General features: G+C 38.3%; 1 long non-coding RNA gene across 2 annotated transcripts in view; it reads left to right on the plus strand.

The window, feature by feature from the left end:
• Nucleotides 1–20,033, plus strand: part of LOC144306619 (uncharacterized) — a 59,771-nt gene that overhangs the window by 13,282 nt on the left and 26,456 nt on the right. The gene's annotated exons all lie outside the window — the stretch shown is intronic.

A 20,033-nucleotide genomic window follows, 5' to 3' on the forward strand; every position in this document is an offset into this window, starting at 1 on the left:
TAGTGCGCTGGGGCTGAATTCAATACCAAGAGCGGGCGCCTGTCCTTCAAAAGGTCCATTCCAGGCCTCGGGAGGGAAATAATTTCTCAGGATGAATCAAGAGAGAAATTTAATCAAACGTAACTTTTCTTGGAGGGATGCAACTTTGCTTTTTGTCATTCCCCTCGCCCAGTACTGTGGACTTTCTTCCTTAAGACCTATTGAAATGGTTCAATCTTCTGGTTGTTTACTTTTTGATGTCAATGAAACTATTTATCTTTCCTTCCTTGGTATGCCTTCCTAATGCCTCTTTTACCCAGTAGCGGCTACAGAGAAAGAGCTCATGGTCATAGTGACGATAATTTACTTCTTGGGAAAAATAAGAAAAGCAAAAAGCAATTAGTCATGGAGACTATGTCACATAAGTTAGTACAGCACGTAATGTTAAGTTTAGTAGTTAGAAATTCAAGTTTATTAAAATGCTATCAGATCACAAAAAGTACTGCTTTGCATTTTGTAAAAAAAAAAAAAAAAAAAAAAAGGAGGGACGCCTGCGTGGCTCACTGGTTGGTCTGCCTTTGGCTCATGGCCTGATCCCCATGTTCTGGGATCGAGTCCCACATCAGGCTCTCCACAGGGAGACTGCTTCTCCTCTGCCTTTGACTCTGCCTCTCTCTGTGTCTCTCATGAATAAATAAAATCTTAAAAAGAATGGAAATTACAGTAATAGTATGGGTACACACATGTATATGTGTGATATACATGAATGTGTATGTATATGTGTGTATATATCCATATCCATATATATATATATATCTCTGACATCATGCACTCCAATCTCACTGCCCCCCCTTTTTGCTGGAGGTACATTTATGTGGAGAGAGAAGACTGGGGATACAGAGATTTAGCACAAGCTCATTGGCAACAGAACAGAAATAAAACGTTATTGCCTTGCTATTTTATCTGGCCTCTACTCAGAGGACATTCCTGCTGCAGAGGGCTGGCCAGGTAGGGCAGGTGGAGGGAAGTTTAGATGGGGAGGAAGGGGAAAGCAGAAGGAGGTTGATTTTTCCCCCCTTTTCTTGCCTTTTGTGTCTTTTTTCCATTTGGTCTGACTTCTGAGCTTTTCGACGTATGCCCCATTGGTATTGCTGGAATAACCTCCCATTGATGTACTGTTTTGAGAAATTTGGCCTCACCGAGCTAATCAAATAATGCTGCCAAACAACACCTAATTTGTTACCAAACTAGAAAATTATTTTATTATTTCTCCCAAAGGATATGTGAGCTATATTAGATCCTGGTGTGAGAATTCATGAAATGAAATTAAAAGGGTGAAAGGAGATTTCAATCCAAAGCAGAAATACGAATCATAAATGCAATAAAAATCATCTGAGAGATAGCACCTGCATGCGCGCATGCGCACATTGCACACACACACACACACCCATGCTTGTTAAGAAATTCCCCTCGGTCTCATCTGCAGTCAGAGATGACCGAAGAGTCAGAGCCTTAGGAGGTGGCTGGGACGACAGGGGAGATGGACAGTACTCACATACAAATGAGAGCTTTGCCTCGGGGCTCACACGGTTGGGTAGAGAGCTGATGCAGAGACGGAAATTCATTTCCCAAGAGAAGGAGAGGAGCGTGCAGGGAACGCAGGGTCACACCAGAACAGGTGATAATGAAATTAGAGTTAATGAAGGCTGGAAGAAACCAAGGCCAGATGGGTTGGAGGAACTGTTATCCGAGATCCACACTGAAACCAGACATGGTATCTCGGTGCAGGAGAACTCAATTGTTGGAGGCACACGTTGGGAGAGTTTGGGGAAGTGTAAGAATCACCCCCTCCCCACTGCACCCCTGTCTCAGAGGGAGGTTGTCTCTGTGCTTCCACGTGACAAGATGTTGAAAGTGGATGATTCTAGGAGGCAGATTACTTGCCTTGCCCAGGGCAAGATGGGCAATGTGTCTGAGCCTCAATTTCCTTTTTGGTAAAATGGGTATAACTATATCTAGCTTCCCCTTCTTGGAAAGATTGCATGAGGTAGTTTTTGCCGAAAATACAGATACACAGACTTGGTATCAAATATACGATAACGCTATCATATTTCTTCGCAAGTAATTTGTTTATTCTTGTCAAAATGCCAGTAAAGGCCATGCCAGCTAATCCATGCAGTTCTCTTCTTTCTAGAACCCCCAGAGTGAGCATACTACATCAGAAAAGATTAGTGAACCCCACATACATTTTGCTGTTCTTAGTAGGTTTTTGCATCTGCGGTGTATTATGAGAGATGAAGATTTTGTCAGAAGGAGCCAAGAAACTAAGTGATGCAGAGATAATACACAGGACAATTGTTTAAATAAGAGTTAATGTCATTGCAGGGATCAGTGTCGGTCCTGTAATAAAATGGATTTGGGGCTTGACAGAGGTATAGATTGAACCAGATAGATATAGATTGAGCTTTTCCTCAATACCACTTTATTTTCATAATACCACTTTATTAATTGCACATGAAGAATTTTGTGCTTATTTTATGGGCAAGCTCCCTTTCTGTGGCCCTGATTCATTTGCCTTAGAGCACAGTCCTGGACCTTTGGGAGCAGGGGATAGTGTTGCATATTATAGTATGTGATAAGTACTTGCGGCTGCTCAAAATCTGGATACTCAGGACACCTGGATGGTTCAGTGGTTGAGCGTCTGCCTTTGGCTCAGGGTATGATCCAAGGGTCCTAGGATCAAGTCCTACATCGGGCTCCCCGCAGGGAGCCCGCTTCTGCCTCTCTCTTTGTCTCTGCCTCTCTCTGTGTCTCTCCTGAATAAATAAATAAAATCGTAAAAAAAAAAAAATTCTGGATACTCTTACTTTCAACACTTCCCATACTGAATCCTATCTTCCCAAGTAGGTGCCAGACACCTCATCACCATCCTACCTGGAAGCCAGGGTTCAGGCACATGCCTGGGCTTCGCCAATCAGATGTGTACATGTGAGATTTGGATGCCACTGAAGCATCACTGGAGACCAGTCTCATGGCAAGCATGGTGGCAGAGGTCTTCAGTTTTCTGGCCCTGGTGCTGGCAGTTTCTGACATCCAGGTCTGAATATCATATTACCAGATGGCATTCAGAGAGTATTTTGATAGCAAACAACTTGGTCTAGATCTCTGACCCTTCCAAAGATTCTGAGAGCTACCAAACACCTTTTAAGAAAGTTTTTTTTCCACTGACTAGAATGGATTCTTGTTGTTTGCTATTAAGACTCTTGACCATTGCACATGTGTTACATATTTTCATTAAGCATAATGCAAAATTTTCAGTTTAGTAGTATGGTGGAGACAGGAGTTCCCCCTCCCCCCCAAGCATTCATTTACCCTTCTCTTGGTAATCCCTGATACTTTGTGGGGAAGATGGTGTGATCCATGATTCTGTAGCTTAGTCTTCTGACTGGGGCCAAATTAACTCTACCCTGATTCTAGGGACAGGTCACGTGGCTCAAGATGATGCTAATCGATGTAATTCTATTGTTAGTCATAGTTATTGAGCGAATATTTGGAGATATAGGAGGAAGCCTTCCAGATGTTTCTATGAAAAATCTCAGAGAGTTTCCAGAAAGAACTCTTTCTCTCTCTGCATATCAAGAGAGATGTATCAACCACAAGTAGGAAGCCAGCTCCAAAATAAATAGAATGGAAGACATGGCAGGGAGCCATAAAGAAGCCATGTACTTGGTGACATCATTGGGCCACCAAATCTACCCAACGCAATCTTTCAGCCTAGAAATGGACTTTCTAGTTATGGGAATCAATTAATGCTTCTTTTGTTTACCACTTTGCTTTGATTTTTTGTTACTTGCAGCGGAATGCACCCTAGCTTACCAAATAACTTAAAAAAAAAAAGGCAACAAGATGCTACTAATTGTATGACTCACCAATATGTTATAAACTATTAAGGGAGAAAGATCTGCCAATTTAACTCATATGATGTTTTTGTTACTTAGAATTTTTGTTCTCTATTCAGGGCAAAAGCTGTTTTATACGTATTTAGACTTTTATGTTTGTCATTTCTTACTTCTGTGTATATATACTTCAAAAGGAAAATAATAGTGAAACAAATTTGTCAAATGTTCTAAAACTTCTCTACATTCTATTTGCCTCCCCTCCAGATCGGTTTGTCTGCCTTTGCCTGGCCCCGTGCCCTGTGGGGCTAATCTCCTGAGCTTAGTGCCAATTGGATGCTGGTTGGTTCAGCCAGTAAAGGCACCACTAGGAAACAGGAGGGCATGAAAAAGGCAAGCTGGACATGTCTTCAAGCTGTGCCTCAGTGTGTCCGGTTGTGGCTATTCCCTCTGGGGCTATAGCTTCTCCAGTTCTTACCAAGCTCCTATTAAGATTTGCTCCCCCTATTTCTTCAATCCTAGGAGTACTAATGGCTTCTGGATGGGATCACGCTTTTGTAAGGAGTCCTTTAGGGGGCGTCTGTCTGTCTCAGTAGGGATTGTGACTCTTGATCTCGGGGTTCAGAGTTCAAGCCCTAAGTTGGGTGTAGTGATTACTTTAAAAAATCTAAAAAAAAAAAAAAAAAAAAAGAAATCCTTCCATTAAAGTCTTTTTATTTGCCTCACGATGGTAAATTCTGATTAGCTACTGTCCTCTGACTGGTCCAGAATCTACCTCTTCTAGATAATTTTTCTATCAAAATCTCTGTCCATTCTCCTGCTCATCTCCACACCACTGTCACATGTGTCCCCTAACCACCCAGTACATTCAACTGTCCTCAAGATAAAACTCCATTCTTTGAAGACCTTATATAATCTCACCTCCAGATCTAATATTTTTTCTTTGAAAACACAATTTTTAAAAAACTTGAGCTCCTGGCATGCACCAGCTACTCTTCTAGGAACTGTGGATGCAAACATAAGATAGATAGTCTCTGCATTTAGGAGACAGACAGGTAAACAAATAATTATACCAGAGGATGAATGCTACACATACAACCTATGTTTTGTTTAGGGACAAAAATTGGGTCACAGTTTAGGGACAAAAATTGGGTCACATTAACAGTCACAAGCATCATTATTATTTTTTTACCTGATTTGAGGAAGGTAACATAGGCCCTTGAGCTACCGTGCCCCACCTTAAATCCCTGTTCTCTCACTTACTCCCTGTGTGACTTCAGGCATACTCCCTAAACTCTCTGTGTCTGTTTCTTCATTTATAAAATGAGGATAATAGTAATGACCATCTCCTAAAATAGTTATGAGAATTAAATAAATTTTAAAATATTTGTAAAGTACTTAGAACAGTGCCTGGAATGTAGTAATGGCTCAGTTAAAAGCTATTTTAGAGGGAGTTGTGTTAATGAGGCTCTTCCTCACAGCAAGGCTTTAAGTTCTCTTAAAAGCCCTCCCCACCTCCATCCTGCGCACAACCTATATCTTGTACTTCTCTAGGAGCACCTTGCCTTTGCTGTTCTTAGGCTCCGGCTTTCCTCAGGCCACCTTAGGAGAAGGGAACTTACTATACAAATGCATTAAATTCTGGTACTGGTCTTGGGAAGCAGTCTGGTGATTTCAGGAGGGTGAGGCAGCTGCTTTCCTTCTCATTCTCTCGTGGCCCCTGGGATCTCTACTTTGTGGCATTCGTGCTTTTCTCTACATGCCTCTGTATTTCTTATTCCCTGGCCACACTACCCTATACCTTCTTTTTTATTTTTTCCCCCAGGTTGGAGTTTGACACAGGGCTTGAACCCTGAGATAAAGGCCTGATCTGAGACCAAGAATTGGACACTCAACTAACAGAGCCATCTAGGTGCCTCAACTCAACTGATTGGCTCAGAGATTAACCTTACCCAATCAGATAGACTTAATGTGCTGAGTCTCCTTATATAGACCAATAGCCAGCTCACAATGATCCCCTCAGAGTGAGATACTCAACTTGGTCCGGCCAGGAGCTTCCTTTGTGCAAGGACTTATTTTACCTTGCTTTGTTGACTTGGGGAGCTTGGCTGGATCCCACATAGGATGTGGAATGTGGCAAGTGCCATGAGTCAGCACACTCTTACTAGCAAGGCACAAGCTTCACTCCTAGGAGACCAACATCTCACACTATGGGGCAGGGTCCAGACCCCGGTTCTCCTATCCTTCCAGGACACCTGGAAAGGAAGGTCTTCTCTTATAACATGAGACCCCAGCTGCCCTTCTGGAGACTCTCTGTCCAGTGTCCAACTTCTACCCCCTTCCTGGTGCTCTTGCTGAAACTCTGAAAGACTTCCCACTACTCCGCCCTCCCTTGATCTATGCCAGGTTTAAAACGGCCGGCAATCTCCGTCTTTAACCAACAGAGATGTCCCTCTGCTTCTTGCTGCCTGTGCTTTTGAAGGATTTTTTCACAGCATGACTATGATGCTTTTAGTACATGATTTTTCCTTTGTACTGATTTTTTCTTACACTTAAAAAATCATACAAAATTATTTGGGACACCCATGAAAAGTATAGATACCTGCTCTCACCCATAATTTCTACATTGAGCTTTTCATAAAAAATACTTAGGGATTTGGACTTTTAACACATATCCCCAAAGTCTTATTTCATGAGATAATTTATTTTATAATTATCTCTTTCCAGAACTCACAGACATTTCAGGTGTGTTTGAGGTGGGAGTGAGTAAGGAGGGCTGAGTTAGAGAATTTGGGGCCATCCTTATTCTACTGGCCAGGGCCACTCCGAGGGCTGTCCAGATACCAGCAGACTATGAGTGGACCGGGCGAGACATGTAAGGTGCTAAAGAACCTAAAAAAAGGATGAACGGGTAGGCATTGTCCCCACTTCCAGTAACCTTACAGTCAATAAGTGAAAATAAATTGTAATAGAGAAGAAGAGGGTGCTCTGAAATTAGGTATCAGAAGCTCAGGGAAGACTTCCCCAGAAAGACCACATCTAAGACTGAGTATGAAGAATGAGCATGTTACCTGGGCTATGGGTGCCCAGGCAGGGTGAACGCCTGCTGGTAGAGACATACAGTGAGGTTCACCCCAGAGTGTAAGGACAACAGGTGTAAGACAAGCTGGAGAGGCAAGAGAGTCCAAGTGACACCATGTCTTGCCAGCTGTATGACAACTCTTTTTTGTTTTTAAAGATTTTATTTATTTATTTGAGAGAGAGAGAGAGAGAGAGAGAGAGAAAGAGTGAGCACAAGCAGAGGGAGAGGCAAAAGGAGAAGCAGACTCCCCACTGAGCAGGGAGCCTGACGTGGGGCTCGATCCCAGGACCCTGAGATCATGACCTGAGCTGAAGGCAGAAACTTAGCCAACTAAGCCACCCAGGTGACCCTGTATATGAGTTCTTTATGAGAACATTTTGGAGGGTCTGCAGAAGACAGTGGTTAGGACAGACCACTCATACCCAAACCCTGCTAATCAGAACTGCACTGAACAGACTTCTGGGCATGGCTGGGAAATTGGGATTTAAAAAAACAGCAGTAGGAAAACACCAAAAAACAAAAACCCACCCCAAAAACATTGCAACAGGTAACTTTGATAAAGTTTAGGAATGTAGTCATTTGAGAAATCAATATCGAAGATTCAAACAACAAATTCTACTTTATGGCTATGTATACATAGTAGAAAATAGTGTATCATAACAGATTTTGTAGATCCAGTTAAATAAGAAAATTCAAAGCATACTTACTGAGTTTAGGAGTGACTGTACTAGTCATGCAGGCATACTGCTGGGGGGCATTATGAAACATTTTGGTTTTCTTCTTTAAACTTGCAAACTCAAAAAATGGGATTTTTGGTTTGTTTATTTATTTGTGATCAACTAGATTTTTTTTTAACTCAGGAGAAGTAATCTCTTGGACCTAATTATTTGTCAATTTTTACATCAAATTTCATTCAACAAACGCAATTTACAATCCTCTCCTAGTTTGTGGTCCTCTTACTCTCATCTTCATTGGCTTTACCATTTTAATGGTTAAACTCAATCCATTGGATACCTTTTGGACACAAATTCATGCTCTATTTGTATGAGAGTCGTGGTTTTAACTTATTTATAATTACACATTGACAAGGAATTCGCCTTTTAAACTCTATCAAGTGGCTCAGGAGTAAAGTATATTGGCTTAGTAGACATGCAATACTTCTCCCAATTGTAAGAATCTAGGAGGATCCTTGCCTCTGACCTGTCCTCCCAACCAATGTTACTCTCTCAGGGAAAAGTAATGTCGATTGAACTTTTTTGGCCTAAATGTTGAAGCTTCAGGTTTTTTTTCTGACCCGAACACTATTAATTTTCTATACATCACCATTTTTCTGACCCATCTGTGGAGTTTGTGGCGATAGTGATGACTAGCTGAAAGAGCATGCTATAACATTTACATAATAATAACTTACCTAATGGAGCTTGACAATCAGTGCAAATAAAAGGTGGGCAGGAAAGGGGAACCTAGCAGGCTGGGGGCTGTAGGGAGTTGGCATGTCTGGCTGGACCGTTAGGAGCAAAGAGAAACTGATGTGGCTATTGATAGGGTAGTGAAGCCAGCTTGCAGTGTGAGGGGTTAAATTAGGCTTACGTCATAAACTGTTGGAGGGGAAAAAAAGGTTAAATGCTTTTGGTTTAAACATCAAGAGAGGATGTCACTACCAATGACTTTCCTTTTCAAAGAGGATTGAAGATGAAATTTATATTATCAGATAAATACATTTTCAAAAATGTGTGATGGGCAATTGATGGGATGAGCACTGGGTGTTATACTATATGGTGGCAAATTGAATTTAAATTTTAAAAAATGTAAAAAAAATAAAAATTTTAAAAAATGTGTGACTATGTCCTATGTTCCTATAGTGTAAACTGTGGTGGTTTTAAACAAACAGGAATATGTAAATAATTGCAGGAAGACATGAAAGAGTATTGTGTTAGAATTCTGTGGACAAACTCACACCCCATCAGCCACTCAGACAAAATTAGCACATTCCTAGAGCAACAGACTGTAGCAATACATTATTAAGAAGGCAGAGGGGCTAAGCAGTTTCATGTTACTGCAGTCTGATATTGTTTACCTTGAGAACATTCTTGATGAAGAAGAAAAAACACTGAGGCTCAGTAAACATTAGAAGGCTGTACGGATCACATCTTCTGTGTCTAATATTTTCATTTTTGTTTGGTCTGGTAAGGGACCTAAGGAACGGAGTGTCGTGCCTCAGTGATGAAGCAGGGCAGCTGACAGAAGATATTAAAAAATTGGTTGTAAATAATACTGGGTCATATCCCTTGTTTGCAAATTGAGACTTTGACCTTTTCTTGCCTGGATTCTCATTCTTCTTCTTCAGTCATTTCAGATTCACACTTTTACATTTGATTTACATTGCAAGTGTTCTATTTTCCTACACTGCAATCCAATCTGTATTTTTATTTCTTACTAAAAAGAAAGTGTTTGTTTTTCTAGCAATGCCTGTATTAGATAAGAAGCTGTCACTGTGTATCACTGTATACGGAAGGCTTAGCCATACTCCATGGGCAGGGGTGAGGAGGGATAAACCAAGTAACTAAAGAAATCATCTAGCATAGCTTTGGTAGGAAGAGCCCTTATTACTTTCAGGTTCTCCTAAAGCAAGAGTCTAAGAAAGGGAATGTTAGTTCTACTATTGGGCAGCACTTTCAAGGGACCACAGTTGGCATTTTTTTTTTTTTAATGCCAGAGAAAGCAAAGTCCAGTAAAAGCAGTCAAGAGAGTCCCTTGAGATGATGGTACTAGAAAATGATTTCTGAGAGCTGGGGAGAATTTAAATGAGACTGCCATGGACACCTATAGATAGCATCAAACAACTTCCATTTGACTGCCTTGGTGGGGAATGACGGCCCCTGGATGTGATCAAAGCCCCCTCACCCCCATCCTGAGTTCTCTGGGGTTCCCCCTTGAGTGGAACCATCATAGCTCATTTAGATGCTGCGCAGTATTTGGCAGGGCTCTGGAGCTGCTTTTCCTCCCGGTGCTTAACCTCCTTTCCCCTAGATACAAATGTCAATATTGGATTTAGTCTGGTTGAATGAATGTGTCAGAGGGGAGATTAGTGACTGGCAGCCACAAAAGGGTTTTTCAATTGGCAAAAGTAAATTTCTCACAAATGAATCAAAACAGTTTGAGGTGGAAAAGAAGCAAGGGGGAAAAAAAAGCCTTGCCAAGTTGAGTCATGATGCCTCATTTAATGGATTTGAAGACTTCAGGATAGGCATTTTATCTAGAAGCTACCGGATTCACCCAGCAGGAAGCAGGGGGTAAGGGAAAGAGAACATATACTTTAATATCCTCAACAAAGCTTTTTCTGTGAAAAGTCTCAGTATATTATCTCTCTTTTATAGTGTAAAACCATCTACAGCCTACCTTCAGATGATCAGAGTGCCTAGTTTATTATAACAATCCTTAGACCATTTAGTGTAATAAATTAAATGATGGAAGTTTTTATTTTTATGGATGGTTACATTCATGCCTTTAGAAATTGGTGTGCTTTGTTTATTTGTTGCCTTCAAATGCTTTTTTAACAGTCATGCGTCTCTGCTTTGACTGGTTGAGGATAAATGTAGGTGGTTCCCACTATAGAATCATCTTTCCTGTACAATACACACTTCCGACATAATTACTAAGGCCTTTCTTTGTGTCTGTGGTCACATTAATGTTTCTAGTCATTTTTAAACTCACGGGCATGTCTAGTTCAAGGAGTCTGTGTTCTAGAGTGGACGGAAAAAGAAAAGACAACCTGATTTATTACTTAAAAGCAGTTCAGAATGATCATTTTCAGGTTTAGCCAAACATGTTAACAGTTATAAACTTAAAAGTCTCAAGAGGGGAATTTGAAGGTGATGGGAAAAGTGTGGGAAGTGTCGACTATTCAACTCTGTAAATTCCTTGAGAGCTGCTGATAGTGTTTAGAAAAGTGGCCTCCAAATCCTCAGAAAACATAATTTTCATATACTGTCCATGTGTGTTAACTCTTCTAAATTCAAGGCCATTGCCAAATGACTGAAGAAAACAATTAGTCTCTTTAAAAAAAGAAAAAAGAAAAAGAAAACAATTAGTCAATTGGCTAAACATGTCAGAGCCTATGGCTGGCCCTTGCTGACTCCCTGAATTTTCTATATTAAATGATAAACAACACCTAAGAAATCTCTACTTCATAAGATTCACTAAAAAGTCTTCTTTTATCTAATAACAAAACATAATCAAGTTATATAATTCAAATTAGGTTTGCTCACATGTAACAAAATCCCACCAACATGAATGTCTTTACTACATGAGGTTCATTCTCTCACCTGAAATAAGTCCCAAGGTTTACTGGTGGATGACCATTATGAAGGCTCCTTATTTAATTGGGATCTTCGATGGTTCCCTCTTAGTATGTCACTCTTTTTCCAGGCACCTACAGAGTTGAATAGTGTTTTCTACAAAGACTTCTTTCTGTCCCCAGCTAAACTATCCCCTTCATAGTTCTTGGGGTCCTTGCTTCTTTCTCTTTATACACATTCTTTCTCCTCTCTAGAATGCCTCGTATATTTATGTTAGGAATCTATCCATTCCCTACCTCATAGCCACTAGGCTGGCTGCTATCAACCCCCCCCCCCCCCCAAAGAGAGTAACAGGTATTGGAGAGGATATAGAGAAATTGGAACTCTGTGACACTGTGGATGGGAATGTAAAATGGTGCAGCTATTATGGAAAACAGTATGGTGATTTCTCAAAACTTAAAAATAATATATATCCAAAGGAATTGAAACACCACGTGTCCTGGGAGAGATATTTATACACCCATATTTGTAGCAGCATTATTCACAACAGCCAAAGGGTAGAAGCAACCCAAGTAACCTTTGACAGATAAATAGATAAACAAAGTGTGATATATACATACAATAGAGTATTATTGACCCTTGAGAGAAATTCTGACACATGTGACAACATGGATGAACCTTGAGGACACTGTGCTAAGTGAAATAAGCCAGTCCTAAAAGGACACATACTGAATGATTCCACTTATATGAGGTACCTAGGGCAGTCAGACTTTATGGAGATGGAAAGTGGAGCGGTGGGTCCAGAGCCTGGAGGAAGGGGAGAATGGAGAGTTGTTGTTAATAGGTATGGAGTTTCAGTTTTGCAAGATGAAAAGATTCCTGGAGATGGATGGTGGTGGTGCTTCACAATATTGTGAAGGTACTCAATGCCACTGAACTGTACACTGAAAAATGGTTAAGATGGTAAATTTCATGTTATATGCATTTTAACACAACTTATGAAAAATAAATCTCATTCCTTTAGAAGAATCACATGGTACTTGTGCTTTGAGGCTTTCTGCAATCTGTTCTGTGCTGAAATGATTTTTTTCCTCTCCGACCTATGTTAGGAGATTCATGTTCTAAAACACAGGTGGAAATTGGCAGTCATGAACCAAATATGGCCTGCATTTAGGAGCTTTTGATCAGCCTTTTAAAAATTACTTACCGATATTTAAAAATTGAGAGATTTCAGAGAACAACTTTATTTCTGACTTATTTCGAAGAATTAGATCAGCCTTGGGCCTCTGTTGATAGAAGGAAAAATGCTTCTGAAGCTGATCAGTGGCAGCCCCTTGGAACCGGGCACGTTTCCCAAATTCGCACTGACCTAACCTCTCCTTGGCATCTTATATTACCTACCTGGCCTTGCAGGCTCTTACATTTGCAACTTTTTTTTCTTTTTTGCAACTTTTGTTCAAAATTTTTGTGTCACCTGTAAGCACCTGTAAGTAAGTTCTTTTAGGTCCAAAGTGTTTGTACCAATTCCTTCCAGCTTTGTGGGACCTCTCTTCATATTTCTCTTTAGCAGTATTGTTTGGAAGTCCTCAACCTTGGGGATAAGTCCTCACAGCCAAGATGGCCCAAGTATACTATGAGGTACAGAGTCCAGAATTGACGCCCCCTTCCCCCCCCCATGTTTACTTAACAGGGCTTATTGCGGACAGTTGTTTTGTCCATTCTCATAACTTATCCTAAACCATATCGGAAAGGTCAGGGAGAACTTCCCAGAACTCTCAATCCATTTCCATAGTGTATGAATCCAGAGTGGCAACAACCAAGTATTGGCTCTCATTACTCAAGCAAAGCTGACTGTGCCTTCCTAATAGTCTTTTGTTGCTTAGTGTGGTAGATTCCACCATGGGAATGGCCAGCATATGGCCTCAGATATCTTTTAAGTATGTCTTTTAAGTATATTCCAGAAGCCCCCTGGAATGAAATAATTAGGAATATCTCAGTTAAGTGTCTTGGAGGGTCAGCTAAGCTTAGAAAATTCTCATTAGCTCATTGTCCTCTCATTAGAAATCTACTGAGGTGCCCACTACCCCAGACTATTACCTAATTATTGCTAAATAACTCCATTACCTAATAATTTTCATTAAGGAAAATGAAAAAGTTAGTGACTTACTAGTTACTCTTTCCTTCTTTGCATTCTTTTTGGGTTTCCAAAGCATCTATCTAGCAAGAAGCTAGCTCAGCAGAAGTTGAGATTATTCCATTTATCGAGTTGGGGGGGGGGGAGAGTTGTCCAGAACTAGTGTCACCTTGACCAATCTTCATGTTGAAAATATTTGCACAGTTTAGATTACCCTGAATAGGTATAGCTGGCTGCAGACAAAGGGTATAGAGACCAAAGTAATAATAGAAACAATCTTAACAGGTAATAATTATGTAATGCTTAGTATGTGCTAGGGACTGCTGTAAGTGCTTAATATTTTCAAAAATTCTAAGAGATGAGTACTATTATTTCTCTCATTTCACAGATGAGGAACCTAGGGAACAGAAGGGTTAAGTTCAGAAAACCTCAAATGGTGGAGCTGAGGAGGTCTGGCTTGAGAATCCACACTCTTAAGCCAAACTTCATCTTTCCCTACAGGACTGGATGATTCTGCATGGTGAAGCTGGGCTATGTTTTACTTTAGCCTCACTTTCTGGTAGCATACTTTTAGGAAAATTAAGATTGTGGGTAATTATATATATTATATATGTAAATAAATATACACAAATGTTTATACAAAACATAATGAATGTGAAGGATGTATTATCTGGAATATAAAAGCAACTTTTACAATTCAATTATAAGACCAAAAAAATGGGTCTTATTGACTATTGATAAATAGTATGAATAACAAATAAGCACATAAAAAGTTGCTTAACATCCTTAGACTTTGAGGAAACGTAAAACCACAATGAAGTGTCGTTACACATGTTTGAGAATTCCTAAAATTAAAAGACTGACAATGTCAAGTATTGGTGAAGAACTGGAGCCAATAGAAATCTCAAACATTGCTGGAACTTTTCAAAGTGGTTGTAAGATGGTACCATTACTTTGGAAAACAGATTGGCAGTGTCTTAAAAATTAGACATAAAATTAACATATGACTCAATAGTCCCACTTCTGGCATTTATCCAAGAGAGATGAAAACATGCATCTACAAAGATATTTGCATACAGATATTTCTAACAGCTTTACTTGTAATAGCCCCAAACTGGAAACAACCCAATATCCATTGACAGATGAATGAAAAGAATTCTAACATAATTCATAGAATGGAATATTACTCAGAAATAAAAAGAAATTACCTACTAATACATGTGACAACATGGATGGATTTCAAAAACACTCTGCTAAGCAAAAAACAAAACAAAATAAAAACAAAACAAAATAACCCCCCCCCCCCAAAGAAAACCCAACCAAATGCTGTATGAATCCACTTATATTAAATTTTAGAAAAGACAAGTCACACCATATTGACAGAAAACAGATTAGTTGCTGTGGAGCCAGGTTGGGGTGGTGGTGGTGGGGTTGATTGCAAAGGGGCGCCAGGGAATTTTGGCATATTGGAAATAATCCACATTACAATTATAGTGGTATTTGTACATTTGTCAAAACTCAATGAATATAAAATGTGTGCATTTTGTTGTATACAATTTATACCTTAATAAGTTTGCTTAAAAAAAAAAAAAGAAATGGGATGCCTGGGTGGCTCAGCAGTTGAACGTCTGCCTTTGGCTCAGGGTGTGATCCTGGAGTCCCAGGATCGAGTCCCGCATCAGGCTCCCTGCATGGAGCCTGCTTCTCCCTCTGCCTGTCTCTGCCTCTCTCTCTGTGTCTCTCATGAATAAATAAATAAAGTCTTTAAAATAATAATAATAATAATTAATAATAAAAGAAATGACTGAAATGAAAGACTAAGCATTTAGCTTAAGGAAACCAAAATAAGTAGAAAGAAAGGAATATAAAGAGCATATATTAATAAGTAATAAAGATATGATTGGGAACATTAATAAGGCCCCAACGTTTTTTTTTGTTGTTAAATTCTGATAAGAAAAAGAGAAAAGGCACACACGAATAGTATTAAAAATGAAAAGGGCACATAACTACAGATGTAAATATAATAAAGAACAAGAAAGCCATAGTAATTAGTTTAGGTTAATAAATTTCAAGACATTCAAAACAGAAACTTTTCTAGAAAAATATAAACACTAGTATGGACTCAAGAAGAAATGGAAACTCTGAAAAAGCATAACCAATAAATAAATTGAACAGAACGTTAAATATGTGTGTTCTTTAAATTTTTACATAAAAACATTAGGCCTCTTTTTTTTTTTTTTAAACATTAGGCCTCTTAACAAGAAAGTTCTAAAACACATCCAATGATCAGTATTTAAATACTGTAAAACACTTCCATAGAATAGAAAAAGAATGCCCTCAAATTCATTTTAAAATTAAACTAACTTAAATTTGATAATAGTGCATTTATGGAATATTATTGACCAATCTTTCTGATGAATGTAGATTCTAAAATTTTTAACAAAATATTAAAAGATAAAATCCAGTAATGTATTCAACTATTTTATTTATCTGAGGGATTAAAGGAAGGTTTAATAGTTTAAAAAATAATAATGACCACTTACTCCATTGACAAATTTAAGAAGAAATATTTTTTTGGTAAATGCTGTAAAAAACAGTTGATAAAATTCAATATACATTTAAATATACTCTACATAACTAGAAATAGAAAGGAATATTCTTCTCTGATAAATAATTTTTTAATAAATATTATACTTAAGGGTAATAGGAGCATTTCCTTCAAGTCAGGAATGATTGCTGGATGCTGACATCAGCGTTCAACATTATATTGGGGATCCTAGGTAGTATAGTTAGTCAAGAAAAAGAGGCAGAAAAAGAAATATTATTTAGGAAAGGATAAGGAAGAAACAAAATTGTCATTATTGATAAAGAGCATAACTGTCTAAATAGAAAATCCAAGAGAATCTAAAGACAAAATATCAGAATCAATAAAAGAGTTCAGCAAGACTATTATATAATACTGATATGCAAAACACAAAATCAATGTACAAGAACAACAAACTTAGAAAATGTAATTTTACAAAGACAACATTTATAGAGGGATATCTGGCTAGCTATTATCCTAAATAATAAATCTAAAAAAATGTGCAAGAAATTTATGGAGAAATTTATTAAAAGTTTTAAAAAGACAAAAAATTTTTTAAAAGACATGCTAAAAGATCCTAATAGATTAAAACGAATATGTATTTATAAAAAGTAAGACTCAATATTGTAAAGATGTCTTTAACACTAAAATTAATTTATAAATTCAATATAAATAAAATCCTGAGGTTTCAGTTTTGTTTTTATGAAACTTAAAAATAAATTCTAAACTTTATACTCAAAACAAAGAGCCAAGATTAAGAAAAACAATTTTGTAAAAGAAGAACAAGGGAGAGTAAGCTTAATAACTTTATATCAGGAGCTAGCATTAGGTTGAATCATAAGAAATTTATTTCTTTCCTATTAGTAATAATCAGTAGGATATTGGCAATACCACAGAATTCTACCTATAGTCATTAAGACAGTCTAGTATTGACAAGATAATGAGCGAAAACAGTGGGAAAAAAACCTAAAGAGGAGAAGTAGACACCACATGTATATGGAGACATGATGCAGAATAGGATTAATTTTTGCTTCAATGGAGAAGGGATGGATAAATAAATTAATGGTTCTGGAGCAATTTGTTATACATGTAAAATAATAAAAATCCATATTATTGCCTATAATAAAAATGAAAGATTTTTTTCCAAAATAAAAGACTTTGATATGCACGAAAGACTTAAATATGAAAGGGAAACTATAATATTATTAGAAGGCAAAATTGGAGAATACGTATTTATAATCTCAAGTAAGGGAAGAATTTGTTAAACAAAATTCAAGCAGGATGAACAATAATAAAAAGGATAGACACAATTATATTGCAATTAATACTTCTGTGCATCAAAGGACACCATAGAAAGTTAAAAATATAACCGACTTGAAAGAGACTTACGTAATATATATAGCAATCCCAGGATAAATATTAGAATATATATTTAAAACTCTTAAAATCAATAATAAAAATACAAACAACTCAATAGAAAAAAAGGGCAAAAGATATAAATAGGCAGTAATTGGTCAAGTCATCCATAAAGATATGAAAAGGTACCCAGTCTTCTCAATATTCAAGAGAAACCAGTTTAAGACTAGAACTATGATGACATACATTTCACATCTATCAGAAAGAAAAAGTTTCAAGTTTGACTATACTGCTTCATGAGGATGTGGATCATTGGTAACTTGCTTTCTCTGAGGTGGGGGAGGAACTTGGCACTGCTTGGTAAAGCTGAAGATACACACAATTACCGCCGAGAGTTCTACTTCTACATAACTATCCTCAAATCTTATAAATGTGCTCATGGAGTCATTTGCAAGAATGCTCATATGACATTGCTTGTAGCAGTACATGATTCCCATCATGTCCATCATTAAGAAAATGGATGAGTATACATACAGTAGTCAAAATTAATAAACTCGTTCATCTTTAAAGACATAGGTGAATTTCACAAATATCATATTGAGTGAAAAAGACAAGGTAAACAATACATCCAATATAACACCATTTTAATAAAGTCTATGTACATTTCAACAACACTTCACAGGAGTAAAAGAATAAAGAATACATGAGAGTGATGAACACCATGTTTGAAATAGTGGTTACTTCCTAGAGGAAGGAAAGGAGTTGATATTTAGGAGGGATATGCCATGTATTTTAAAATATGTGTGTAATATCTTGTTTCTTAAATTGAGTGATGGGTATTGTTCTCCACATATTTTTGTGTATCTGAAATAGCAAAATAAAAATGACAAGTGATGGAATTGAGTAGAAAGTTTTTGAGATGTCTGACCATGAAAAAGAATAGCAAGGTGATAGAACTTGAAGGTAACTGTGGATTCAACAGAGATTTATTTTTGTAGTTGTCTCTTTTATTTTGAGTTGATGATGGGAAGATTCTGGCTTCCCTGCTGCATATGACGCCCAACTCAAGACAACACCATTTTCCTAGCCTGGAGCATGTTTCGATGCTGTGGACTGAAGATGCAGAAGAGAGACTTGAAAACAGAAGGAAAGGGATTGCAGAGGAAGGGCACTTTGAGGACCCCTTTTCTGTTGAAATTAACTGGAGAGAAAGTGATGGGTGTTAATGGAGGCAGTTGCACAGATTCAGAGATAGGAAGATGAGTGAGTACCTAAGTAATGAACCCAGTACCTCAGTGAAGTAGAGACAGAGCCTGGGGATAAACTAGTGTGAAGGTCCTTCCTGAGAGATTGAAGTCAAGCCCAGCAAATCATTGTAATTACTGGCAGTGCTGACTGCCCATTTGAAGATGGTGGCCATACATTTATAGTGACAAAATCTTCTGCGTTTTGGGCCTCTCTCCAATATCTCCTACATAATACTGACACAGAGAAGGCCTTCTGTGGACATCTGTCCAAGAGGGTCACAAAAGTCTAGAGTAATTATATTGCTCAACTATGGAATCTGAAGTTGAGAAGATATTCAAAGAAAAGAGGATGGACATAGCGAACACAGGAAGGGGATTGAAGATCTCAAGTCATTATTTTCCTTATATGGAAGGTGAGTAGGAAGGGTGGCCAAAGAGGGGAGTGTTTGTAAACCCCGAATGATACTGGGCTGCTGAGTGACCAGTTTCAGCATCGTGTTGCATTCTTTGAAACTTGAAACAGCAGTCTAACCTGCAAGGAAGCATAAAAAGCATTTTTAAATTTTTTACTGAAATGGCTTGAAAAGGGAGAGAAGAAGTACATTCCTTGCCACAGCAAGCCATAAATTCCCCTTGCCTCTCACTTTCCCAATGTCTCCTTCTCACCTCTGCTACAGCACCCATGTAGAACTCTAGCCTGCCATTCCAGTGCTTTTCTCTCCTCTTTGTCTTCATCTTCCCCATCTCAGTTATGCAGGGAACAGCTTCGGGCCCTTTAAAACATAAATCAATCAAGTCTCGCTTTACTCCATCTCGCTTTTCAGCTGTGCCCATTTTCTGTATCAACACAACTCAAGCCCTGTAGCTTCCATTTGTGGTTCCTATCATTTGGATTCACAATCCTGCATGTGGTGTGGTTTCTGGTGATGATATCAGGGATGTAACTAAGTACAGCATAGAGAAAAAGGACATCCAAGATGAGAAGACCCAGAATTTGAAAGCCAGGCTGTCAGATTATTCACATGGAGCTCAAGGCTATGTTTACATGATGTTGGGAGTTGTGGTGAAGAAGACCCATCTTATGTCTTATTGAGGGAGAGGAATGACCAATAAATTGCTAGATGATTCCTGTGAGAAGGGAAAAAATTTCCATATATAGCAGAATGATTATTATTCAACACAGAGGAGGAGTAATCGTCTCAAAGGAGTAAGTTGAAGAAAAAATAACTTCCACCTAAGAGGGCTATAGGAGAACAGTATTCCCATGAGAGACTCAAGGTTCAGTTAAGGAAAGGAGATGGGCGGGGGTAGTGGTTCAGAGAGAATGTTAAAATTTATGAGATATGACTGAAGAGAAGTTTCCAAAAGGCACAGTGGAAGACTTATTTTTTATTTTTCATTTCATTTTATGAGGGGCAGATGTGAAACAGATTTGGGGATTTACTGAACAGTTTGGG

This window comes from Canis aureus, chromosome 37 (assembly GCF_053574225.1).
Source record: "Canis aureus isolate CA01 chromosome 37, VMU_Caureus_v.1.0, whole genome shotgun sequence".
Taxonomy (NCBI): domain Eukaryota; kingdom Metazoa; phylum Chordata; class Mammalia; order Carnivora; family Canidae; genus Canis; species Canis aureus.